The 27,186-nt window shown below is 51.8% G+C and overlaps 1 long non-coding RNA gene across 10 annotated transcripts in view; it reads left to right on the forward strand.

The window, feature by feature from the left end:
* Positions 1 to 27,186, forward strand: part of LOC140657603 (uncharacterized) — a 92,822-nt gene that overhangs the window by 49,069 nt on the left and 16,567 nt on the right. For 8 of the 10 annotated variants that reach the window (XR_012044395.1, XR_012044402.1, XR_012044403.1 and 5 more), the window contains 3 exons: positions 9,402 to 9,564; positions 9,848 to 9,998; positions 19,058 to 19,181. This is a non-coding gene — a long non-coding RNA (uncharacterized lncRNA). The remainder of the gene's footprint in view (positions 1 to 9,401; positions 9,565 to 9,847; positions 9,999 to 19,057; positions 19,182 to 27,186) is intronic. The other 2 variants (XR_012044397.1, XR_012044404.1) reach the window with 2 other exon arrangements.

Genomic DNA, 27,186 nt, shown 5'->3' on the forward strand with positions numbered 1-27,186 from the left:
TGCAAGCTGCAAGCAGCAAGTGTAGGCAAAGGGAATTTTCAGAGTTTTTTGTGGCCAAATTTGTTTGGTTTTGGTCTAGTATCCTCAGGGACAGCAGATGAGCCTAAATGTTGGTGGGGTTAATGCAGACGGGGTGAGATCGGTAAGACCTGAGGTGAGATGAAGGCCGTGCTCTCGGGCTGCAGCCGCCCAGGAACGGAGCTGCCTGCAGAAGGCTGGAGCCCAGGGAGCGGGGCAGCATTTGCCAGGCAGGCAGGTGGCAGCTTGGTGGCAATTGCACAGTTGGGCAGTCTTGGAGAAAAAAACCAGAAGGCCAAGTAATTCCAGCACGGTAAGTGCGGTTAAGCACTGCCATATGGCTTCTTTTGCAGAGGAAGAAGCACACAGGGAGTGAGCCATCCCACCGCTTTCCCTTTAAAATGAACTTTCCAATTCTCCTCCTGCAAGTACTGGAAAAATTTGATGGCCTGTGGGGGTCACACAAGTTGGCAAGGTAATCCCAGAGAGCCCTGGGAAAAGGAGCCACAGGGAGTGCAAGATTTCCCCACGGATATTATCTAGTCTTTTGCTCTGCCCCAACTACGTCTGGGAGAAGGCTGATGGCAAGAGGGCAAGGCATTTCTCATGGTGGAGAACCTGAGGTGGATCAGAGAAGAGGGAGAAAAAAACTTTATCAAGGATGGGTGGTAAAACCCTGCCATGGCAGATGTGGAGGGAGGAAGAAGAAGTGGCTGCTGCTGGCCAGTGTTTGGACCTGTTAGAAACTATTGCAACCAGAAAAAATAGGTTTGAACAGTTTTATTTCCTGCAAGGTTTTTGATACAAGTTGGGAGGAGAGCAGGCAAATATTTTCCAGCAGGGACAGTAAAGAAAATAGTAGGATTTTCTGCTTCATTTAGTAAATCCATTGGTTTTGTCCCCAGTGTTCCCATTAGTTAGCCTGTCTTAACATCCACTAACCTTGCTGTCAAGGGATCACCAATGCAGGCAGAAACCTGACTTGCTAACAAAAGTTTGCTCAAATACATCTCTCTCTGCAGATGAGGAATGAAAGGCAGCCTGCTCAGGGACTGAGTGAAAATAAAAGACTGGATAACAACAGGCCGGGGAAACAGCGGGTTTGATAAGCGACCGATCCTCAGAGACTATTTCTTAGCGGAGAGGAGGAGAGTGTTTGGGGGAAGCTCTTTTGGAGGAAGAGCATCCTTTGCTGAAGCAGGCTCAGAAGAAAGGATGGGAGATGTACCAGAGAGACAGCCGGTGGGTGGGAGGAGGGAAGACGCAGAGCTTCGCAGCAGGGCAGCAAGTTAACGCGCATGTTTGCAGGCTGAGAATTTTTGGGGCTGAATGATAGAATTTGCTTATTTGTAGCAACCGAGATTTCACTGGCAGAGGAAGATTTCTTCTCCCCCATACCAGGCCCCTTCCAGAACCAAACCCCAGCATTGCTAACAGTTCACTGCAATAGCTCATTGTCTGTTTGTTTTTTTCTTAAAACCTCAGCTCTGAAATCGTATAATTGCATGAGAATATCTGCTTTAGTCTTTTCAAAAGGGTCTTTTTTAAAAAAAGGTTTGTACCCAACCCTGCTGGTCAAGAAGTAAGCTTTAAAACCATGAAAGCCCAGGAGACAGAAGGAAACAAACAACTGTGAACAATTAAAAAACCCCTCCAAGAAGCCACCTACCTGTCTTTTGGGGACATTCATGATGCTTGAAAGCATGTGGCTGGCAAGATCGCAATTGCAAACCACAGCTGCTAGAGCTGTTGAAAGAAATTTCGCCATCTCAATCACTGCACACGAGCTGCAATAGTTAAAAGCTTGCCTCTGATCCCCTTCCCCCTTCTCGCTCCAAAATCTGCTATATGCCTATAAAAATCGCCTTGTTTTATGTGAGCACTGGAAGTTGCCAGCAGGCGCAGCCCGGCTTTGACAGCCCATTTTCTGGGGGACAGCCCTGCTGCTGACAGGGGGGTGAAGACCACCAGCAGCTCCTAGAGAGCTCCCACCGCAGCCTCTTCCCCTATGCTAGCATGATTCAGTGGGGCTGGGGATCTCCTAGATCCCTCCCCTCATGGAGGAATGTACTAATTACACACCTTATAAAAGCCCTGCTAATATCTTTTTCTCCCTCTGGGCTTCGCTTTTCTCCTGGCCAGCTATCGCACCCGTGGCAGCACATCACTGCTTGGTTCCTCGTGCCTGCCCTGCTCCGTGGCTTGGGCTCTGTCTGGGCTGTGCACAGGCACAGACAGACGGTGCCCGTCTCTCCAGCTTCCCATCCCCAGGACTCACTCAGCAAATGCACCTTGCTGCTTGTGGTCCCTTCAAGCAGACCATGGTGCCTGGGCTATGCTTTTCCTTCTGCACGTTCAGCTGGCCCGCACCCCTTTCTTAGCCTAGACAGGGTGTCACCGCTGGCATTGCCACCTCCCAGCATCTCTGCTGTTGGCACTGTCCCCTGCCAGGTGCCTTTGCACTGCCGAGGCTCTCAAGGCAGGATTGGCACCCGCACAGGTTTTCCCATGCAACCATCTCCTCATCGAGCTCTCCCACAGCATCACTTTGCATCACGCTTGCATGCAGTTTCCAAAACGTGTAGCTCCTCTGCCACGAAGTCTGTCTTTTTGCTCTGCTCTAATCATTTCTGAACGCCTTTGAGGTGGAGCATCCCCTCTTGCAGCAGGGGCAGCGAGCAGGAGTGTGCTTCGTGAAGGAGCTGCAGCCGGGGAAGGGGGGAAGCGTGGCCTCTAACCGCTGGCTGCCGGCAGAAAGGCAAAGACTGCAGACAGGCAGATAACAGGGGCCCAGACTGAGAGTGACAAGAACGATGATTAATATACGGGCAAAGGCTGTGTGAGATCCCAGCTTCAGGCCAAGAAGAAAGACTTTTAAGAAATGACTGTGATTGATGGGGGGAAAAAAAAACAACAACAACAACCTAGCAGGCTTCAAACCAATATTTGTGCTGCTAATTGTTTTTAAATTCCCACAGCATAATGAACGTGTACGTTTCCCTCACCCAGCGCTCGGCTGAGACTCAAACACGCACGTGCACAGCTTGAATAGAAACAGCGTCGCTTGCCGCTGTGCCGATCCGTGCAAACTCCGCCGTGGTGCTGGCTGCCCCACGCTGCTGGGCACAACCGCCTTTGCCTGCCCTGCAGCCCGTGTCCGACCCCTGCCTGCCACCCTCCGACGCTCAGCGATGCTCCCGACCCTGGCAGCTGTTTAGTTGTCTGCTACCACACTTACCCTGGGCTGGGAGCGGGCCAGGGAATGGTTTCCCTCCTGCCTTCCTGCTCGTGCTGCAGGTAGGGCATTGCTCGGCCCTGTCTGGATGTGCTTTTTATTGTAGGTTATTTCCACTGGAAATATATGCTCTTCTCTTTCACCCGGTGCCTGGCCTCTGCAGCTACTCTTGCAGATCAGTAATGCCTTGGGCTTGCTGGGGATGTTTCCTACACGCCGCTGACCACTTGAGCCGATTTCTCCTTATCCTCAGCAGCCCCAGTCTCTTCATGGCCAGGGTTTTCTTTGGCATGTTTTCCTGGGTTTGCTGGCTCTCGACTCAAGCCGAGCTGGTGCAGAGACTCTCTCTGAAACCGTACCCTGTGTACGTGGACCATCATGGTCCTGCCAAAGGACTCGGTGGCTTTCTGTGCTGCTGACCGAGTCATTAGTGGCTACAGTAATTATAGGGGAGCACTTGAACTTCAGGGGAGGCCTAACTGGATCTAAATTTGTGGGATTGGGTAGGTTTCTTCCTCTTTTAAATTGTCCTTAATGGTATTTGGTTAAAGCGGTGCAAGAGCTGCAATGAGTGGTTTGGTAGCTAGAGCTGGAGGTAGCATGATGTCTGTGTGTTTATGTCCTTCTCTGCTATGGGTTGACCACCTCTGCTGGTACTCCTGGCAGACCCCAGCAAGTGTAAACGGTGCTGTTGGTAAATCGTTCGTCTGCTGGTATATGGTGGAAAAAAGAGCAGATGATGGAAGATGCCTCTGAGTTCCTTGGAAGTGTGTATAACCTGCATTTGTTGGCTTGGTCACCTCAAGCTGGGGTGAAGCACAGAGCTGTTGAGCCAAGCCAGAGAGGAGCCGGGTGGCTATGGGGACCAAACTGGCCTAGTGAAGGCAGAAGGGCTACCTTTGGTTTTAGCACAGTAATTTGATGGGTGCCAGGGGCTGTTTCTTTTTCCTCACACCCTGGCTCCAGGTGGTTTTAATGCAGACAGCCAGTACATCACCCACTAAGCAAACAGAAGGGAGGAGGAAGGGGTGTCAAACCAGCCCGGCATGCAGGGACGCAGTGGCTCAGCCAGTGGCATGCAGCGAAGGGGAGGGCTTCTCCCCAGAGTCAAGTCTCGGTTATGGGGGCAGCAGGGAGGCTCTTGGCTTGGTCATGTCCCCCATCAGATCCCTGTGAACTCTGCATGTAAAAGCAGCGTCAGGCTCTGGGATGATGGTCCAAGCACCAACTTCCTTGCAAGGGAAGAGGCACTTCAGTGCAGTATTTCTCTGAGCTACATGTAGGACACAGAGCCCCATCTCTTGCCTACAAGGCTGGGGGGTTCAGTATGTCTCTGAGTTCCCTGTCCCACCGGATCATGCATTTCATAGGGCTGAATCCTCCGGTAATGTGCTTTCCCTTGCTCTTTCTGTCCGTTGCTTAGGGAGAGCTTTGCTGTCATGTCCGTCTTGCAAAGATGACAGAGTGTGTTTTGCTTTTCAGGAGGGAAGATTGGGTTGCAGTCATCCCAAACACAGCCCTTTCTCCCCAAAACAGCTGGCGAGGTGGAGGGACTTGCCCTAAGAGCACACTCTCCTGCCCCCGCTGCTATCTGTCATTAAGAACCTGTAATGCAATTCCTACACGGCTCCTTTGGATAGGAACAGATGATGCCAAGCCAAAGGTTAGGCAGGCAATTTCACTCGGTGTTGTAATTAGGGCACGCTGGTGCCTGTGCTTTGTAGGCATGTTATTAATATTCACAACCTTCAAAAAATTGCTGCTCTGCCCCGGCTGCTCTTTGCTGGTAGGAGCCGTTTGAAATCCACGTTGCCTTTCTTTATAGCCTCTAGCCACGCATCTTCCGTGAACTGGATCTTCCCCTACTTAAGGCACAGAGCCAGCAAAACCTCCTTGAAAACTCAAACAATGGAAGCCTATGGCAATGGTTTCATTTTCTGTCCTGCTGGGTAGAGGGTAGCAGGGTCTGCTCCTAAAAACCTCCTCCCAGACCATTTCAGGTGTCCCCAGGTGACTTTGTTCCCCGTTCACTGGGAGGTTTCCACCTGCCATTGCATGTGTACTGCTCTCGTCCTGCAGGTAGGGCGTGGGAACTGAGGCAGAGGTGGGGACAGGGAGCAAGTGACTCATCCAGGTCACCAACCAAGCAGCAGCTCAGATGAGTCCCTTCCCAGCAGATGACACGCTGGACTTAAGAGCTCTCCCTTCTCTGGTGGTGGCCGGGTGTGCTGGTTTTGGCTGGGATAGAGTCTTCTTCACAGTAGCTAGGATGGGGCTCTGTTTTGGATGTGTGCTGGAAACAGTGTTGATAACCCAGGGATGTTTTCGTTCCTGCTGAGCAGTGCTTACACACAGTCAAGGCCTTCTCTGCCTCTCACCCCACCCCACCAGCGAGTGGGCTGGGGGGGCACAAGGAGCTGGGAGCGGGCACAGCCGGGACAGCTGACCCCAGCCGACCAAAGGGATATTCCATACCATATGGCGTCATGCTCAGCATGTAAAGCTGGGGGAGAAGAAGGAAGGGGGGGACATTCGGAGTGATGGCGTTTGTCTTCCCAAGTCACCGTTACGCCTGATGGAGCCCTGCTTTCCTGGAGATGGCTGAACACCTGCCTGCCCATGGGAAGCAGTGAAGGAATTCCTTGCTTTGCTTTGCTTGTGTGCGCAGCTTTTGCTTTCCCTATTAAACTGTCTTTATCTCAACCCACGAGTATTCTCACTTTTACTCTTCCGATTCTCTCCCCCATCCCACCGGGGGGGAGTGAGCGAGCGGCTGCGTGGGGCTTGGCTGCTGGCTGGGGTTAAACCACACCACCGGGCATCCAAACACATGCTTGAGTGGCTGTCTTGTGAGTAACTCTGTAACGAGCTGTGCAATCACGAGAATAGATCTCGCAGAAAATCTTCTTCCATGGCGGAAATATTCCACTTATTTTTATCCTCATTTCCTGTCTGTTAGCCAGTTAATTATCCTTTAGAGGACTTTCTCTAAGTCTTTTTTGGGAAGGAAACTTGGCAAATGCTGCCTGAATGTCCTTGTCCATTTAAATGAGAACAGAGGATTCAATTTTAGTACCTTCTGGAGAAAAAGTCTTTTTTTTTGGGGGGGGGGGGGGGTTGGTTTTTTTTTGTGAGACTGTGTGGGGTTTTTTTCCCCTGACCATGACAAGCTGCCAGTAACAGAGCTTTCCTCTCTGGATCTTCTCTGCCACGATGCACGCAGCCGTCTCTGCAGTGGGAGCGTGAAAAGGAGACACTTGTACTCCAGCATGTCCATGCATTAAATGGATGGATGCCTGGGCTTGGTCCAAAGCTGCTCATCCCGTGCTGGGGCCATCGTGCTGCGTGGCATCCCTCTGTTCTCCCAGTCATCACCCTCTTTAATGGATGTCCTTGAGGAAGCATTTTAAAATGCAAACCATTTTCGTTGCCATAGCAACGGCTTTTCTGGAAATGGGAGAAAGCCGCGCATCCCGGGAGGTCAGAGCCGCTTTGTGAGACGCTGTGGGTTTGCGGTAGGTGCTGCTAGCGGGTGCGCAGGTCGCAGCCGCCCTCCCCAGGTTCCTTGCTGCTGCTGTAGGGCTGCGTGGGAGTCCCACTGCCAGGTCTCAGTGCCTCCCGATGGGAACAGCTTGGTCTTAATTTGCAGATACCGCTGGTGTCCGCCATCCCTCAGGCTTCTGCAAGCCCGAGCTATGGTTTCACGTAAGCCCAAGCTGCAACCAAAGGAGCTCTCCAGATGAGCAAACACGACTTTGGAGTTTCCCAACAGGCTCAGAGTGAGCACAGGGCTGCCGTGTGAAAATATGGAGTGTGGTGGCCGCATCCTCCCTGCTGTCACCTGTCCCTTTGCCGTAGACTTGCAGGGACTGGGTCCCACGGTCCCCAGTTCTCTGCTTGCAGATTGACCCTATTAACTCAGACGGGGGACTCACACAGTACTCCCCATGCCATGCTTGGGATGAGACATGGCAAATCTCTTGTTTAGTGTCCCCATCATGGCAGGCAACCTGTCCAACCTCCTGAAGCTGTAGAGTCAAGTGGGAACACAGGAAAGTGCTGGCAGCAAACCCGCTGCAACCCTCACCTGCTTCCAAAACCACAGCTGGCAGATGGTAGAGATCAGCCAGATTAATCTCAAGCAGTTTGTGGATACTGTTTTCATGCAAATATATAGGGAAAGGTGGGTTGTTGCCACCTTTTAGGTTGTTGGCACGGCAATGGAAGAGGGTGTTCCCAGAGCACAGCCACTCACTGTGTTCCCCAGCAGGCACAGTTCAGAGCTGCCAGACTTGCTGCCGTGCCTTCCCTGAGTTCATACGTGTGCTGCAAGAGCATACGAATGAATGGGGCCAGGCCTTTGGTAGCCAAAGACGCCAAGCCTGTAGATTTCCTTCCATGCTGGAGTTGCGTGCTAGAAGGGCTCAGGGAGGGACCGTGTGTTTCAACACTTACAAAAGTCCATGCCAGACGAGATGGCTGCTTTGTAATATGCAACCTCTGCAGTCTCTGTGTCGTGAACTCAAACGGCCTCTTTGGATCGAGCTCCAGGGAAAAGCTGCCAAGGCTGGCAATGCACTGCTGGAATTGCCCTCCCGGATCTTACTACTACCTGTACAAAATGCACTGAGGGGTAGAGGAAAACCCCCTGGTCTGGGCATTGCTTTAGTGCTTGAATGATGTCTGTTCATCTTCAAAACCCTTGTACAAAGCAGAGGAAGTTGCTTTGTCTCTGAGGCACCTCAAATATTGACTTCGGGGGTTCTGTCCTCCATCCTGACTCTTCTGTATCATTTCCTGAGAAGAGATCACCTTTTCCTAGTGCAGGTTGGTGGAACTTCCCATAAAGCTAAGAAGGACATCAACCTTTGACTTCTAATTGATTTGGCTTCTGACTCTCACGTGGCTTCACCAGACGTTTAATGCACCAAAGTTTGCCTAGGGCAACTCCTTCCCTGTCACCAGAAATTATTTCCAGTGTTGTCTGACACTGAGGCACAGTTAGGCAGAGCTTGGAAGCCAACCAAGTTATTGCACCTTCACCGGTCACTGAGTGTAACTAACTGAATCACAGCAGTAGGATGTGCATGTGCTGTTAGTCTGTGGGATGTGTGAGGCAGAAAGCGCTCTTGGTCCTTCATCTGCATTGCCTTACGTGGAGCAGAGCAGTCATATATGTCCCAGAAAGCTCATGCGAAGTGGTGCATGCCTTTTTAAAGGGTCATCATCTCTCTTTTGCCTCCAATATGCTAAGTTAGCATCTCTCTGTCTGGCAGGAGGTCCTGCTGAGAGCTGTGAGTGATCAGTACAGAGCAGTAAGTGATGCCTGAGGAAGGACCCAGCAGTGACCCTTTTGAGATACATAGATGTTGTTGGGGTGACAGTGGTGTGACAGGATCCATTTCCCATGACGCATTCCTGGGAAATTATCTCTTAGCAAGAATGCTTGCTCTTGCCTTTGCTTGCTCTTGTGTGAAACCTCCCGTCCTGCAATGTCCAGTCATGCTTCTCTCGCTCCCATCCTTTCCAAGGGATGTCTGCAGTGGCCCCGTGCGCTCACACCATCAAGAGGGCGAGGACTGGCACCCACCAAATCTAGCAGCTGTATGCTGTCGATGGGAGCATGGTGTGAACTCTCAAGCTGAACAGTTTACTTAGCCATGTTCTGCATTATGCCTGTGGGCTTTACTCTGTGTACCTGTGGATAAATATGTCTCTATTATATGTCACTGTTTTAGTCTTGGAGGGTTTGAGGTGAGGAATTCTGGTTCTGTGGAAATCAGTGGTGCTGTTGACTTCCAAGACATGAAGATCCTGCTTCTTTGCTTCCTGAAACACATGGCCCTCCTGTCCTTGCAAGACAGGGCTAGTTTTCCTGGAAACAGTAATCCATGCTATTGCTCATCACTGGTATCACTAGCCTGAGCCAGATTTGGTTTGATTTTTAGCTGAGTTTTGGACCTGTTCTAATTTGGACTAGGTGACATTGGCTCTGCCAGAGATGTTCTTCACACAAGAATGCGTCACCGGGCATTTGTGCCAAAGGAATGGGACCCATTAATTTCCTTTCCATTTATAGACCCAGCTGCATGTTCATCTTTTAAAAGCAAAGAGCTCATTAATGTAGAATTTTCTTCCCCAAATGTAGAAGCATCGCTGACTCCTACACATCCACGTACACAGAGGTGCTTCCACCCACCTCCACAGTCTAAGCCATGGCCAGATGTCCCCTTCGAGGTCCAGCCCCTTGTATCTAGCTCCTCTGACCCTCTGGCAGGACTCCTTAGGCGGAAGGACCGATTTTAGTCAAGGTAAGCTAAGATGATGTTTTGAGCAAGCGCTTATGTGAACAGCTCAGCTGAAGATTTAAGTGATATTGCAAGCTTAAATAGATGAAGCCAAAGTAACTTATCACCTTTATTGATAAGTGATTTTTTCTTTCTAATGAAGTGAGCAAACCTGAGCATTGCTACAAAAATTTCAAGTGGGTGGGAAACAGGATGAAAGACGGTCAACAGGATGCATTCAGAAGTGAACAGCACTGCTCAGGGATTAATTTTGGAACCTGTCTTCATTCCTGTCTGTCTTAATAAGCTGGGCACACATGGAGGAGTGTATGGATCACTTCTGCAGATGAGACAGTTGAGAGCATTGCCAATGTGGAAGAGGATCTGAATGTCACACAGGAAGGATGGAGCGACCTTGGGGACTGTTACAAGAAGCGGTGTGAGATGCCATAACGTAGGTAGTGTGTTTGGGTCTATTAATAAAACTTCTCCCATTTGCTAGGCCATCATCCATGTGAATTATCAGAGGAAGAGGAAGTGGGGTAGTAACTAATTGCAGGATGACTATAGGCACAGGCGGATGTTGCTAGTGCAATCCTAAGAGATGTATTTAGCAGAGAGGGAAGAAGTGCTGCCTCCGTACGAGGCTTTGATTAGACCTTGTCCAGTTCATTGCTTATAGCTCAGGAGGAGCAAGCTGCCAGTAGAAGTGGTGTGGAGGAGCAGGCAGTGGAGAGCCTGCCCTACAAGGGGATGCTAAAGAGCGGGCTTGTGGAAATAGAAGACTGAATGTGGGTACAGTTCTGCCCCTCATCTGCCCCTCTCGTGGATATCAAGGAGGGAGCAAGGTCAGTACATTAGGACCCTGTGCCACAGGAGAGGTGAACGTGGGCTGGGTATGAAGCAGGCATGGGCTGGGAATTCAGCAGTCTCTTTCCTGTCCTCCTAGTGAGTACAGGAGGACAGGAAAGTACAGGAGGAGTAAAGTGCTGTACCTGTGCGCAGCTATTCCCACACAGAAAAACTACTGCCTTAGTGTAAAGGCATGCCTAAGGCAGACTGAAGACTGGCAAGAAAGAGAAGATTGCAGCCTGATGGTTTCACTTTACCAGTGTGACATCTATGCCTGCGTGCGTGCGCTTGTCTGCGCGTGCATGTATCTCCTCCAACAATCTTAGCTGGCTCCACTTCCAGCCTCTTTAAACCTGTAAACCCTCTGTTAGCTGCCTTCCCAGCTTGCCACACAGGAGCATCATTAAGGCTATCTAGGCAAGGAAATGATCCTACGTGGCTTTTCTGGAGTAGTGCAATACTGGAGTAATTAACTCGCGTAACCCTTAATGTGAGTGCTCCCAGTGCCAGAAGTAAGCGCCTTTGTGGTCTCATGCCCCACCATCACTGCACTGGTTGAATTGCTCTCCGTAGGAGGTTTAGGCTTGGGGCTGCTCAGCAGCAGTACTCTTTGGGAGGGAGCGGATAGGAACAGGGTAAGAAGTGCACTCTCAGCAGGCTGCCTGCTTGGGAACGATGTACTTGCAGCTTCGCAAGTCCCTCTGCCCCGTGGGATTTCCTGAACCCAGCCTGGGACGTGCCCTGGCATAGGGCTCGCTCCTGATGCCAAGCTCTGAGTGCAGATGACTTTCTGTAGCAAAACAAGGAGCTCTTTGGACCTAGCAGAACATACAGAGCACATCCCGGCTTTCCAGGGAGGCTGATCTGCCCTGGAACAAGACCTCCTAACCGGTATTACTCTTCGGCACATCTTCAGATCTCTTTGTGCTTAGCCCCCATACCTCACCTGCAGCAACCAAGGTTAACACGGGCAAGCAAAGGTATCCTTGACGTGTTTGTGAAACCCCTATGGGCAGGCACTAGCTAATGAATCTATAAAGAAAGGTTTTTCTCGGTAAAACTAAACCAACCCTTGCTGAGGGCCCACAAAGCAGAATTGTGGTTCCTGTTGCTTCTGAGCAGTTGGAGGGAGGATCTATTTTTCACAACATGCAGGCACCAGATATTGTATTCAGTTCAAAAGCGGTAACGTAAATCTCTTTTTTCCACCAGGGTTGTTAACATAATCAAATATTCATTCACAGCACATGTTGGCAAATATAGGCTTGATGTAAAGTAATTCACCCCCGGTGTGTATCGTTTAATGCGATTATTCTTCCGAGTAATCAAGCCTCCTTTGGCCAAACTGAACTGCGGTTTCAGGAACGCACCAAGCAGGCAGTTGGTTTGGGTGGCCGATGGATGGAGGCTATTTCGCAAAAAGCCTGCGGGATTCCTGGCTGCAGCTGGTGCTGACACCAAACACTGCGTGAGGCTGAATGAGATACGATGCCTGCCCAGGCAACAGAGCCGGGAGCTTTTCACTCCTATGGCTCTGGGAGGATTAGGGAGAGGAGAAACTTTGTATGTCAGAACCTGGCTGCCCGCTCTGTTGCAGATTTTAGGAAGAGGTTTACTAGCAGCTTCTTCTGGAAGCAAGTGGGTGATTGCTGTCCTTCAGGATACACGGCTAAACGGTGCTCTGCTCCAAGACACATGTGGATTGGTCTGTTCCTCTGGCAAGGCAAGGCATGGAAAACAGCGGTGTAATCTCTCCAGGATGGATGGAGTGCTCGTACAGTCGGCAGGTCATGAGTTTTGTGAGATCTCATGTTTATTCCTTCAGGTCCCGGCACCCAGAGACATAGGAGTAGAAAGAAACCTCCTGGCAATGGAATTGTCTGGATTCTATGCTTGGGATGACACAGCTGTACAGATGTGGTCAGACTGCAGCCCAAGGCGCAGGCATTAGGGGAAAGCTGAGTTTCCTGAGGTCTTCCTTGAAGCATGCTTGCTTTTAAGTCCATCTCCCAACTATGAGTACTTTTCTCCTTGCCATGGGATGGTGGGGAGATAACATCACTGCTTCTTCTCTGCTCGGCTGTGTCCTCGAGTTCAGGCTCTCACACCCTACAAACTGCTGTCAATGGCTTTTGTAGGCAGTTTTGGGATAAGCATGTGGGCCCTCGCTCTCCTCCAGCTGCATGTGCTGGCATGAGTGGTGCCTTCCTTCAGCAGCTCCGCTCCGGGTGACTTGATTATTCAGAAATAAAATGGGTTTTATTGTAAAGTGACATCCCCCTGCAGAGAAGCTGACTGGTGTCCCCATGCATCTGTGGCTGAGCTGGGTGGGTTCGTGGCTTCCTTGTGCTCGGGAATTTTGCCAGTCTCCCCCAGTTTCTGTGCCAAAGATGGTCTCCATCCACTTTCCTGCCCACCGCCTGCCTCATCCTTTCACAGGAGGACTCTTCTCCCTGGCACTGCGAGCAACAGCAAGCACGTCCCGCGCGCTGCAGTGCCCTGAGCCTTCGATAAGCTGCTGCCCTCTCTCAGCAAGACACCGACGGGTCCAGCACATGGCAGAGCTATGGGCAGCACCGGGGTCTGGATGAGACCGCAAGGTCACGGAGGAATAAAGCTGCTGTTTCGAGGCAGGTGCCTCTTCCCCCACCGTGACCCAGGCTGGCTCTGCCCTTCTCTTGTGCCACGTTGATGCCGCTTCTCTCCCATTTCCCTGCCGAAGGGGAAGTGCCACAGCGGTGATGGATGCCAAGAAGCAGGCTCGTGACTGTGACACATTTCTTGTTAGTCAGCAGCGATCCTCTCGGGTTTCAAACTGGCCGAGGCGATGAGCCTGTGCCTCTAAATATTTGCTGGGGAGGCAGGAAGGGAAGGCAGATCCAACTGAATGGGCAGGCTGAAGCTGACCATGCTCCCAGGGAGGGGGGGGTTAGGTTTTCAGGGAGACTTTAGACATGGGCAGGGGGTGCTGAGGGGAGCTGGGAGCCAGACAGCGTCTGTGGGAGAGTGGGGATTGGGAGGGGGAGGCACAATCCCACGCTGGGTGCTGGCTGCCGGCTGTATGTCCTCTGCACGGTGGTGACTAATGCATTGCAACGGACCCAGCAAGAGTCCTGCCCCCAGCGTGCACTCCTCCGTGGCCTCCCAGGCTTGTGGGCACAACAAAGCACAGAGGGACATGCCTTCGATGTCCCAGGGACTTGGTAATTACATTTGCAGTCTTGGTTTCTTGGTCTCCTCAGTGAACACGCTGGACCGTATCCCTACCTGAGGTTCCTCAGCAGCTGCAGGACCAATGCCATAGGCGTTTCTGAGACCTATAGCTCATTTCTGACTTCCTGCAATGCAAAAATCCTCTGGTGACACCATCCCAAGTCAAAGAGTTGCGGCAGGTGCTGGAGCAGGTGAGCAAAGCTGCAAGTGGAGTATGGACAGAGCAAAAGAGTCACCGCAGATCTGTGCTCTGATGCACCCAAGGAGCTATACGGTGCTTTGGGAGGGCCCATTGCTTGCACCCTATGTGTCATTCACGCCAGGTGAAGGTATGCTTTTCCAGATAATGATAACGGCTCCACACTGAGCTACGGGGTGGAATATTTGGTGAGCTTAGTAGAGGTAGGTGGGGGGTGAATCACCTGTGTATGTACTCTGGTCTCCATGCCACTTCTCTCCTGGGGCTTTCAGAACTGACCAATGAACTCTAATGAATCTTCCCTCATCTTCATTTTCTTCAGTGGGATCTCAGACTGTTTGAAGCCACTTCAACCTTAGCTGAGCTTTTGAGGGCGATAGAGGAGAGGAAGCAGTAGCAGATTACAAGTCGACTTGTACTTTCCCGTGCCTCAGCCGTGCTCATGCCTTTTGCCCAAGAGCGTCCCTGTAGGAAACTGAGCCTCCAAAGAGGAGCATGCAGGGCTTGTGCTTTGTGGGATGGGAGAGAAGTGTCTATCCCTCGTGGTGACGTGAGGTTGCAGGACTATAATGGAAAGGACTCCACTCATCTCTGTGAACAAGGCTGCCTCCAACCTCAGATGAATGCTGAAAGCACAGTACATGAGACACGAGAACATGGCCAACACCACCGTCACACCTCGTCTGTTGTAAGACGTTCATCCTGCAACCCTTGCTGAGCTGCAAAGCAGGAAAAGTCTGTGCCAGGCACTTACAGCTCGCCATTGCACTAGCCCTTGGGATTGCAGTCTCCAGGTTTTGGCTTCCAGTACAGCTCGGATTTTCTCCCGAGTGGATCTTATGTCTCTGCCTTGAGTTTACCCAGCTGTTATCAACATATGCACTTCCTTGGTGACTCATGCCCTGTTCCCTAACCACATCCCCTTCTCTCTTGTTGCCCCCACCCACCACAACTGAGTCACTTGGCCTCCTGTCACAAGCCAGGAGCCTCTTCATTCGGTCATGCATGTAGACGCTTCTAGCTTAGTCTGATGTAAGCTCCTCCTGACTTCCTTTTTCGAAGCAGGCTACCGAGTAGGAGCTTGCTGGCTATTAATGGGCTGGTCCTGGCCTGCCCGCATTCAGTGCACACTGCCTAGACCAGATATACCCAGACTCTTTTGCTCCCTGTGCATGAAAAGCGAATGCTTTAGTGCAGTGCTGTCCTCCGTACCGCTCACCAGTTCCCCAAAGGGACCAGTCCAGCCCTAAGTGGAAGCGGAGGTTACTCAACAGCCATGGGCAACACTCTCCAGTCTTGACTGGCTTGGTAGATTTAAGACATAGCTCTTGGAGGTGGGAGCTGAGAAAACCTGGTGCTCAAAAACCTTTCCCATCTTCTGACCCTCCAGTAGACCACAGGAAGTGACTTTAAGATTTGATCCCAGGTCCTGGTAGGTGAAGAGCAGCTCAGCCTAATTGCCACCGAGCCCAATCTTTCACAAGCTTCACTTTCCAAGTGTCATGTTTATGCACAGTGTGAAATGCAGCCACCGCCGTCTTGCTTTGAAGGTCTGCCACACAGCCAGAAGGGTTCGGGTCTGTGGTAGACACATCAGACCAAGCTGGTATTCAAGCTGGGTGTATATTGGTAGCTATTTTCCTTAATGCTTCCTGTCTATGGTCAGTGGTTCCATCAATCATGCTAAGCTTTTGCTAGATGTTTTCTTTGTCAATGGACAAACATACAGGGTTTTATTTACCACCACCCCTTTATGCCAAAACTTGTTCATTTCTAACCTAAAGCAACTTGCCCAGGACTGTCATTTTTATGAAGTGCAGATTCAGTGGGGGAGGAGCTGAATTCTCCAAATTCTGCAGATCTGATACATCACCTGGCCTCTTTCCCAGTGTCAGCATCATCAATCAAAGAGCATTTTCAACTGCTCAAGGAGGGCATTTTAGCACAAGGGGAACACGGAAAATCAGGGTGCCTATTTCCTTGTGCCCACTGATGAGAGAGCTGCTGCTGGGCACCTTAATTTAGGGCTCTCTACCACACTAGATGAGATGTTGATGTAACGTTTCATCTTCCCAGTATCTTTGTGAAGCAATGCGGTGTAACTTCCCGGGGTGGGATGGCCACACACAAGATAAAAACATGAACTTGTCTGTATAGGAATGTTGTACTGGTATAAAACAGGGTGAATTTTTACATGGGTGTCACTGCAGTGACTGGCTTTGATTTGGGGTAAGATGTACTGTCAAAAGCCAACCCCCAGACCCTTTCCTTGGAGAAGAAGCATGGTGTGGGTGCAATCCTGGCCTGGGAAAAGCTGGATCAAACCCTGGGCCATCTCCTTTAGTCATCCTGAGTGAGCAGACATGGCCACTGCCTATCCTGAGACACAGTGGAGGCGGAAGATGGATATCTGGCTGGCCACGCTACTGACGACTCAAATGTAATAATATCCCCACGCCCACCCCACCAAAATTTTTCAGACAAGCTTGGAAACCTTTGGACGTTTCTTGTAAAAACAGGATTGTTGTTCTTCTGCCTGGCACCTGATGAGGTGGGCTGGCTGACTGCCCTCGTCCCCTCCTGTGGGTGGTATAAAGCTTCCTGCAGGAAAGCTGTGGCAGGTCAGAGAGCTGGACCCCCATCACCCACCCACCCTCCCCAGTGGCCCCTCTTGTCCCTGTGTGCTGGGAGCACTGGTTAGGAGCACTGACTGTAGAAGCAGGACCTGGATGAATGCTTTGTCCTGTTCCTGATTTATGCCAGAAGAAAACCCTCCTGATGTAAACACCTTTCCACTGGGAAAGCCAGGCTAATTACCGTGTCGCTGCTTGATTTACTTGGTTCTGACACGCTCCCTTCGCTCTCTCCATTTTTCTCCTGTGGCATTCACGTTTAGCTAGTCCATCCGTAGCTGCAACTTTTCCTTTCTCCCTCCTTGCCTTCCTTTGATCTCCCATTTTATCTTTTCAGTTCTGCTGCTGCGTCTCACAGGCTTGTGAGTTCCCTCCCTGGCAGGCACCCCTGCCAGCCTGCAGGTCTGGCTTCTCCCTGGGACTGGAAGGGCTTTGCAGATGTGTGCACGAGTCAGTGTAAATACCTCCTCGCCACTGCCAGAAACCGCTAGACTGTCCTTCCTGCAGAAAAGGAAAGAAGAAATCCAGTGTTTTGGTTTCCTGCTGGAAGATGATAGTGCTGTATCCCTCCCAAAAGCAGTTGTTTAGCTCCACAAACTATATAAGATGACATAGGAGTGGGATGTTCCAAAAGTTTTGGAGACTCGATGGAAATGCAGTTGTGGTAAACCAGTCGTTGCTCAGAAAGGTCTTTTGTTTTACTGGTGGTATTTTTTTTTCCTCTTTCTCCTCAGCTTCCCTTATAATTAGGTGCTGCAGGCTCAAAAGGCATGGCTTGCTTGCAGCGATTGCCTTCCCCAGGCACGGATGCTGAATGACTGTGAGCTCAGGTCCATCTCACACCTGCTGCAGGCTACTGGAGTGATTGCTGGCCTTCAGGGTGAACCTCACTGGCCACCCTGGCACGTAGGGAGACATGCCACATCCCTGTTACCATCAGGGGACAATACTCAGAAATGAACATCAAGGTCCACTGAGTGCCCAAGTCACTTCAGCCTTTTATGCTGTTTAGAGACCCAGTGCCCCTTGGTTTCAAAGTGACTGAGTCACTTGTGATTCATGCAAAGCCTGAAGCAGAGCAAGGGAATAAATCCCAGTTTCTCATGTCCCCAGCTGGTGCCATAACCTCTTCTGAACTCTCTCCTCACCTCACAGCATATCACGTCTCTGGAGAGCAGAATCTGCGCAGGGGAATGTGCTGGGTCAAGATGACTCTAGGAGAGCGACAAGTCCAGCACCATTAGACTGGTAGCCCAGTGCTTCTCAGCCCAGAGGCACACTGAGCGTGCGTGAGGAAGGAAGCTGAATGCAGGGCATTTGGACGGGCAATAGCTGGAAATCCCACGCCCCTCACTTCTGCTGCTTGCTTCATGGCAGGAAGAAGGATGCGGAGAGTAATTACAGCCTAGTGCCGCATGTCTCGGCAAGAAGGTGGACAACCTCAAGGCTAGCTAGGATATGCAGCGAGCTTTCTTTTTCGGTTCAAAGGAAGGAGCAACGAAGTTTGTCTGTGTCATGTCGAAGCTCGGAATAGTGGAGGCTACAGCTGAAGGCAGCCAGTTGTGTGGCAACACCTGTGATATGCAGCAGTGGTGGAGGGGTTTGCAGATGGGTTTGGGTGGGGTGGGTCTTCTAGGAAAGCCAGAAATGCTGCAGCACGTGTGATGCTGGAGGAAGCAGAGAGAAGACGTTCATGGGAACAAAACTTGCTCTCAGGGCTAACGTGGGGATTTTGCAGCAGGGAAATTCCTGCTGGTCTGCTTCTGCTGGGTGTAACTGCACATGCAAGTTCTCTGTAAAAAAGGAAACTGGTGGGAAGAACCCCACCTGATGCTTTGCAGACTAACTCAGTGAGGTCTGGGTTTGGCTCGAGCAACTAGCCACCGTTAGAGTCTCTTCTTACCTAGGAGTCCCTTGGGTACCAGCAGTGGGAGCGTAAACATTTTGAGGTGGTTTCCCACAGATGTACTGGGCAGGCCAGGCTTGCTTAGCTTCTGAGATCAGGGCACTGAATTCATCATGGTTGAGAGCCTCAGCTAAATCAGGGCAATTTTCTTTTCCCTGGGTTTTGAAGCACCATTTAGCCTTTGCCTAAATATTTTGAAAGGGGACGAGGGCAGTCCTTTGGGGAAGGCAGTAGCAAGTGCACTATGAACAATAACAGTCCCTCAGGAAGACCCAGCAAGTTACGGAGATGGGATGACCGTAACTCTCAAGCCAGCACCCTGAGCTAGACTGAGGTCTGGGGAGATGCAGGCATGCCCGTACCCAGATACTCCTGCCTCTATCTTACCCCACTGCCCAGATCCTGGCAGGGAAGTCTGCCTTTGCAGCCAGCTCTGCACTAGCAAAGTACCTGGGCGTTTGGTGTGTGTGCCCACGAGGCTGGTCGTAGTGCGGCTTTGTCCAGGAGCAGCAGAGAATTGTGCCTGGTGCTGATTTTCTCCTGCCTGGGGCAGGGGGGACAGGCTGGAGCAAGGCTGGGTTGCAGGAGGCAGGATGGGTCACGTACAGCCAGAGAGCATCCCCACACCTGAGCCAAATGAGTGCCTTGCAGCCGGGAGAGTGGTCCTGGCCCCAGACTGATGAACCTTTATTCTTGTTTCTGTTTGCAAACCAGGAGCAGTTCTTAAAGCTGAGTTTTTCCAACCCCCTCCGGCCTTCAGCTTCTGTTCCTGCCTGTTGTCTGCCTCCTCTGGAGACATCGAACGCTGGAGCCGCTCCGATCTCTCCCCCAGCTGCAGGTCTGTTTGTGAGCGAAACGGTGGGCTCAGTAGCAGGGAAATGCCTGTTTAACCACAGACAGGCAGTGCTGGGTGTGGGATTCCCCAAGGAGGCACAAAGAAATGCTCCCTCCAGGCTGGGCTGCAGCTGCTCTCATCATGCAACAGGCTCAGAAAACGGTTGGGGGGACCAGCAACAAAATACGAGGTCTTTGGTCCTGGTGCAGCTTTCCAGCAGCCTTCAGCTTATAGGAAGAGGTAGGAAATTCCCCAGCGCTGGGGATTTCCTTCAGCTGAGGCTGCTGTAGGAAGCTGCCTGCAGAGGACCTTCCTCAGAGCTGGGGTGATGGCCAGCCGGGGCAGAAGGGGACCTCCAGCAGCAGGACCACAGAGCCACAGCTCTGGGCTGGGATGTTCTGGGAGGCTCTTTCCCTGCCAGGGTAGCAGGATGGTTCATTGCACCTGCATTTATTGCAGCCAGCAGTCCTCGCCCCCGCTTCGGTGGTATCACTGGGCTAGTGACATCTCCTGGGGGCATTTCTATGGGACTGGGCTAGTGACATCTCCTGGGGGCATTTCTATGGGGTGTGTCCTGTATAAGCACTCAGCAGCGGGTGGCCAGGGACACTGGCCAGGACACAGTGAGGTGCCAGAACTGCTTTCTCCCCCTTCTCCCTTGGGGTTGGGAGTTCTTGCTGAGGCTTTGAGGAGCGGAATGGGATGCCCCAGCCCTGCCTTTCTCCCAGCGTCAGGACTTTGTGCAGGAGCAACTGCTTGCCAGCTTGCTGCATCCCAGGCTCGCCCGGGGCTCCTGTACAAAGCTCCCTCTCAGCTTGGAGCATCCGGAAAACATAATGGGGCAGCAATTACTGGGGCGGGTGCAAGCTTGGGCCTGGGAGATACGTGGCGGAGAGCCAATTATTGTTAATTAGGCATGTTGCTGTTGGCTAGCCGGGGCTTTTGCTGCTGTGCAGGAATTTGTTTGCACTAGCGGAGCTCTGTGGCTGGCTGAGCCCTGAGAGGCTGCTGGGAGCCATAGCCCAGGCATGCTTGGGTCAGGGTCAAACCAGAAAGGCTCAGACCAAAACCTCATGCTGAGCCGATCCCACTCAGATCTCAGGCCAGGCTTAGCCTGCGTGCTTTCCCTGCGATAGAGATGAGACATCAGCCCAGGCTGGTCTCCTGTTTGGAGGGATGGGGTTACGCATCCCTGCCCTTCCAGGCTGGTCCCTCATCCCCAGCTCCCTTTGCTCCGTCGTGTACATGCACAAACCACAAAGCTCACAACGCTGAGCACCGAGGCCAGTTGGGAGAGGGACTGATTGTGCTCCAAAATGATGCCTACCCCATGCCACGCCAGCTTGTCCTGCAGTGTATATGGGAGTGCATATGGGGGCTACTCCATTTCTTAATCAGGGGGGCTGTTCAGTGCTGCCCATGCAGCTGGGGAGATCCTGAAAACCTGGAGCGAGAACCCTGCTTGTGGGATGGTGTGAGAGCAGGGTGCCAGGACCCCTTTGTCAGCGCAGGATGGGACCTGACCACCCGCAGAACCACTTCACACACCACTTCAGCAGATCCCTGTCTTGGTCAACATTTTTGCTCGGTTGCAAAATGGAAGGAGACCTGGAACTTCCCCCACGTGGAAGGAGACCTGGAGCGCGGGTTTTTCAGTGCCACCTCCTGCCTCTGTGGGATAAAACCAGGGCTCCTGCCCTTCCACTCCCCACCAGACAGCAGCGGGTAGCCCTTTGTTCACAAATATGAGGGTGTACAGACCGGGGCAGTCCCAGCCTGTGCTCCTTTGGCTAAAACCCATGAGAAGAAAAAAGTAAGACGGAGCAGGGTGGAAAAGCACTGCACTGCCTTTCTGTGGCAGAGCAGGAGCAAGAGGGTCCAGGTTGCCAGCCTGGAGAGAGCAGCCAAGACGCCCAGTGCTGCAGCCTGCTCAGAAAATGGTCTTTTCGTTAGGCAGCTCTATGCAGCTCTAATTAAATTACGGGATTAGAGCCATCTCATTCCTCACTCATCTGGTGCCAAATGCTTGTTCCAAGGGAGTGCCCTCCATTAAAGGGAAAACTGCCCGCGCAGCGCTCTGCACCGGCTCATCAAGAGAGTTCAGGCTGCCACAGAGTCACTCCTTGATTGCACTGCATTGCAGATGGGAGCGGTGTCGTTCCTATGTGGCCTCCTTTTTCCTCTGGTCCTTGTCCGTGGGCCTTTCAGAAAACTTTTGGGATGGTTAATCCTCTGCTTGCTGCTCTTAGCTGTGTGCAGATCTGCTCAGGGCCTGAGCACCGTGCAGAGGGTCAGTCGGTGCAGAGCAGAAAATCCACAGTATGTTCTCACCCAAGGGTCTGAAGAGGACCAAGGCCTTGCTGTGCAAGGTGCTCTATAAATATCACAAGGTCTGCAACTGATACGAAGGGAGGACAAGAGTGCACAGGTATCTGACCTGCCAGTGGAGCTAGGAACAAGACTTTACCCTCTAGGAAGCACAGCCAACCTTAAAAAAATAGATCACAGCACCCAGTGCAAGCGGAAGATGCGAAATGGAGTTCCCTTGAATTTGCTTTTGTTGTGTGTAGTTCTTGTTGACAGGTGATATAAATTTCCCATCCCAGGGCAGACCTAGGCTGTGCCTGGTGATTAGATATCTGGGCGGTTTCTCACCTTATACTTCGGCACTGTTTTTTCTTCTATTGCTTCACAGAGGAGTTGCCAGGGAGACCTGGCACTGAAGGAAAGGCTCCTCTCCTTCCACCATACTCCTTGCACCATGAGTTATCACCATGCTTTGGGGAGCTGGGTAACCCGCAGCTCGGTGACGCAAGATCCCTTTGGCATGGCCCATGCACAGAAGAGCAGGAACTCTGCTACACAGTGCTGCCTCTGTGCTCTCCTACTTACTAGGCATGAACACAGCAGTAATCAAAGCTTACTCCTTTCACCAGGAGAAGTGTAGGTGATCAGATCATGAAAGCACCTCCTGTGCTGCAAAGCATGGTCCTGGTGAGGACTAATCGGAGGAATACAGCTCTTTGAAACGTTCCTGCTATGTTACCTGCAAATTCCCACTTCCCAGTGGGTTGCTTCTTGCAGGCTGCAATGGGAAGTCCCATTGCTGCTGCACTGCGCACGCAACCCAGCCGGAGGGAAGGACTGCAGGCATCTTCCAGCGTGAGCAACTGGCTCTTTCTTTGCAAGGCAGGCGCCAAATTTCTTGTGCCCTTTGCAACGTGGTGTTTTCCCCTGCTGCTGACTGAACACGGCCATTTTGGCTGGGTCTTTGGAGTAGATAAAACTCAAGTTTCCCTTGCTCATTGTTCAGTGTGAAAGCCCATAAAAGGTCTTCTTGGTAGCGCTGCTGCCACAGGGTCCATGGCATGAATTTAACCTCAGCTGTCTCCCCCATTCAATCACTGAGCTGCATAATTACTCTTGGAGAAGTCGGTTTTTCCCATCTTCTGCCTTCTTGGCTGCAGGCGTAGCATGTCTTACTTTTAATATACTGCCTTCTCTCCTGGACAAGCTCTCAATCTCTCCTGCTGTTGTAGAGTTAAGTAAAACAAAGAATATCCTGCCTGAAAAGAAGCATCTTCCCACAAATCGAGTTCCTCCTTGGAGACAGTCGAACTGCAGCTGGACACAGCCATGAGCAACTGGATCTGGCTGGACCTGCCTTGAGCAGGGGTTTGGACCAGTGGCCTCCAGCGGGCCTTTCAAACTAAATTACTCTGGTTCTGTGATTCCTGTCTCCTGCAGAGCCACGTTGCTCCCCCTTCTCACCCCTCCCCTGCTCTGTTGGTCCTCAGCAATGACCCAATTCATGAGTGGCATGGGAAAGGGCATCCCCTAATGCTGCCGAGATCCCGATCTGCATGCAGAGAGCAGGAAAGGAGCCTTCAAGCTTCAGAGCCAGGACCAAATATTTACCCTGTGCATGGTATGTCACAGGCAATTAAGGTAGCTGAGCCAAAAGCAGAGAAGTGAGAGAAGCTGTTTGCTTTTCAAACCGGACCAGCAAGTGCATATGAAATTACCTGCATGCCAGATAATATTTGGCCATAAATCTTACTAACAGCGCTCTGCAGTAATGCAGATGTGAAGGAAAGGAAATAAAAGGAAACAAAATGAGGAGGGGGTGGGTTTGGGATGATAAAGAAGAAAGGAGGCAAACCCTGGCTGATTGCTCGGTTTGCAGCCGAAGGTTTTAATAGGAAGGGCTTCAGCTCTGTGAGGAAATCAGCTGGAACAGGTCTGGCAGGCTAGCTCTCCAAGTGAGAGCTCTTCTTGCAGAATACCAATGATTTGCATCCAAAATAAAGTGGCTAGAAGTAGCTATTTCAGGAGCTCTCCCTGCACTAGGGCAGGAGCGGGGAGGTGGAGGGAGCAGAATATAAAACAACACCTGCCTTGGAGAAGAGGAGCGATCCGAAAGGCTTGAGGACAGATCTTCATGCTAGCTTGCCATTGTGTCAGAATAGCTGAGGTTTGTTTTTCACTTGTTGCTTTGCTTGCTTTATCGCCCTGCCTCTGATATGGGGACAGTCTGCTGTCCCCGTATCCCAAACCCAGATGGGTTTGTGACCCACTTGGAAAGTGTGCTGAGGAAGGCTCTGAGAAGGGCTGGGAGCGATAAGAAAGAGAAAAACCACTGTTTGCAGAGGGTGGCCGGTTCTGTAGGCTGTCCATGCCACACTGTGGCTCTCCCAGCCACACGGCCCCGCACCAATGCTTTATGCTCTTACTGCCAGAAGCAATTAACTAGCAAATGGAGTGAGGACAAAAGGCTAGCATGAATTACAGCCTCACGGGAGGATGCCCCCAGCCCTTCCCTTCCCTTCCCCAGCCTGAAGGACTCGGCGCTGGGTTTACCTGGTGGCCGGGCCACCCACCAGCCCCCTGCAGCACTGTGGCACCAGGAGATGCCACGCCGTGGGCTGCACAGCATCGGCACCCGTTCCTGCGGCTGGCTGGTGGGTATCAGCATTACAGGCATGCCCTGGTTTGCCGTAGCCCAGTTTGCCAGCAGGCTCCAGCCCTCGATGTTAATCTTGGCTAGAAATTTGCCTGGCTCATTTGAGGAGGAGCCACGCTGGATGGTTTCTCCGTTCTGAGATGGGCACCGTGCCACACGCCGAGCCGTCTCGCTGCCAGGAGCAGCAGGTTCTGGCAAGGGCTGGGATAGGACCGCTCGCCAGCAAGGAGCTTCCCATCAGCCAGGCACCCTGGCAGCCTCCAACCACCCTTCCTCAAATGTCGGCTGCTGTACGTGCCTTTTCCCTCCCCGGGCGCAGGCTGGCGATGTGAGAAATCACGCCTCAGGCATGCTGTTTCCTGGGGAGCGTGGGAGAAGGTTTTGCAGACAGCAAGGCAGCGCCCTGAGGCACGTTTCCAGCTCCCCACAATCAGCTTCCCAGTGATGCTGAGTGCCCAGGCTCCAGCCCTGCTGTTGCACCAGCAGCACCAGCTTGGTCAGGGACCACATGCGCTTGTTGCACGGGGGAGCCACAAATGCAAACCACAGCTCCATCTCTCCTCTCCCCTCGCCTAAACTGGAAAGTGGGGCCACAGAAAGCTGCTGTAAAGTTCCTGCTTTGCAGAGGAACTGCCGTGGCACATCCATTCATACCAGGAGAGGACTTGGACACGGCAGCCAGGAATGCTTTAAACAAACCAAGGTGATGCCCAGATCCACACTGGCCTTCTGTTTCCTGCAGGACAGGGTATCAGTCCAGGGCACTGGAAAACAGCACCATATCAAGCCCTTTGGTTCTGGTTATCAGCTGGTGACAAGGGCTGGTGGCAGGAGGAAAGCCAGGATTTAAAAGCTGTGATCCCAACCCTGCTGTGCTGTTTGTTTCTGGGTCACATAGGAGGCCATACAGAGCTTATTTTCAGAGTCTGGCTTAGAAGTGGCTGAAACCTGATTAATAGATACCTGGGAGAGCAAGAGATCATAGCAGTCACTGCTCCTACTCGGGACAAATTTGGGGGAGGCATCAGAGGAGATAAGACAGTCTATTTTGCTCTTGTTTTTTCTTTCCAGATGTAGTGACATTTCACTGAAATATCAGCCTTTTTTTTAATAGTGAGTGCTAGAAAATATTTCAGAAGCCCGGTGGGCTTCCTTGCCAGCATGCTGTTCCTTTCCAAACCTTGCCCCTGCATCAGCCAGGTGTGCGTGCTGCCCGTGATGAAGCAAAGCCAAAGAGGAGCCTTCCAGATCTCCCAAAATAAACTGGCGTGGCCACAGTCAGCTCTCGCTTTGGTAGCCCAAGCTTCCCGTGTGGCTGCCATGGATGAAAACATGCGGGACCATCAGCCAGGCTGCATTGCTTGTCCTGGCTAACAAAAAGCCCTTGGGACTGGCAGCATCCAATATTTCTGTTCTCCGCTGTGTGACTCAGTGCACAAGCTGGAGCAAGGCACTGGTTTGGAAAATCAGTGTGGCACCGTGCAATTGCTGCTTGCTCCTTGTGCAGAGGGTGAGCGTGCTCCTCTTTCTTTGACTGATGCTGGAGTGGCCCATTGACCGGACCAATGCTGAGCGATGCTCCCGTGCTGCTCCTGCCGGTTGCGTCTTTGCCTGTGATGTGCTCTCTGCACAGATTGTGTGTCCGTGGGGGAAGCAGCTGGCTCAGACCGCTGGAAAGAGATGCTTCTTTGCAGTGCTCCGCGGGACCCTGCTATTAAATCCCACTGTAACAGTGTGCCGGTCACAGCACATTAAATAGCAAGGTCACCTGGGCATCTCCTGCCAGGGACCTTGCCGGAGCACAGCCATCATGCGGGTGTACGCCTTGTAGTCTTGACTAGCTCAGCTTTGGACCACAGATAAATCTCTGTTGCATCTCTCCTCCCAGGGACAGCAGTGGCCATAGGCATCCCTCCACCTTGCTTGTTCACCAGCTGCATTGCTCCTCACCAAGGAGCTGCAGGGACCCACTGGCTGGGGATGTGCACATGCAGGGACATCCTCCTCCATCCTCCTCCACCCATCACGCTCCTGACAAATGGGCCGGGCTCCTCCTGTACTAGCTGTTTCTTACTTGGGTAGGATTTTTTCCAGCCTTGAGGGCTTGAAAGTTGACTGCTGAAAGCCTGGGTAAAAAGCAAGTTAGGAAAGCATCTTTTAAAGTGTTTTGTTGACGCGTTTACTCTATTTTTGTCAAGCCTGAGGGAGCTGATACACAACTGAAAACAGTTTCAGTTGTTTTTAAGTTCCTCAAGGGCTGCTCTAGGCAGGCGTCTTCAGGAAAGGCAATCTGAATTGACTTCCAAATTAGAGTAATGAAACCAAATGAAGTCTTTGCGGGGAAGAGCCCCTGGATGGATGATGCACTCAGCTCAGGGTAATTGTCCCAGGGCAGCTCTCACGCTGCGGTGGGGATGAGATGATTTGCCACTGTCACCCAAAACTTCTCCCTCCTTTCCATTCACTATGAGGTAGCAGGGTGCGCCTGCGACGTCCCCCGTCATCATGACATGCTTTCGGTGTACACTTTAGTTTGTGTCTTCGACCTGTGCCTGCCTGGTCTCACTCAGAATTACTGGTGCCAATTTGATCCAGCTTACCTCGCTTTGAATCACAGCTATGTTAATCCCTCTTAAGCGCAGCCATACAGAGGTTTAATGCAATTTAACTGGGAAGCTGCACATTTAATAGAGGCTAACGTTTCTGGGGGTGCCTGTGCAGGACACCTCACTGTCTGATTGCCACAGCCAGCAGCCACATTTCTACAGTGTTTGTCTGCATGGATTGAAATCTTGGTCCGGCATCAAGGCTTGAATAATTCCTGCTGCCGGATTCCCTGTGGTCCTGAGAAAGACCTGACCCATGGTCTTGGTTGACAAGACCCATCATCTCAGGTCCAATGGGCTTGGATCCAAGCTGCGCCATGTACCGGGGCAATCCTCCCTGAACAAGTCCGCTATTGCACGTCTCTGGACTTGGGTTGTGAGCCCACAAATCTCCCCAAGGGTCTGGGAAAGACAACAAAGAAATAGCAATCTGTGCAGG

Source organism: Ciconia boyciana, chromosome 10 (genome assembly GCF_034638445.1).
Source record: "Ciconia boyciana chromosome 10, ASM3463844v1, whole genome shotgun sequence".
Classification (NCBI taxonomy): domain Eukaryota; kingdom Metazoa; phylum Chordata; class Aves; order Ciconiiformes; family Ciconiidae; genus Ciconia; species Ciconia boyciana.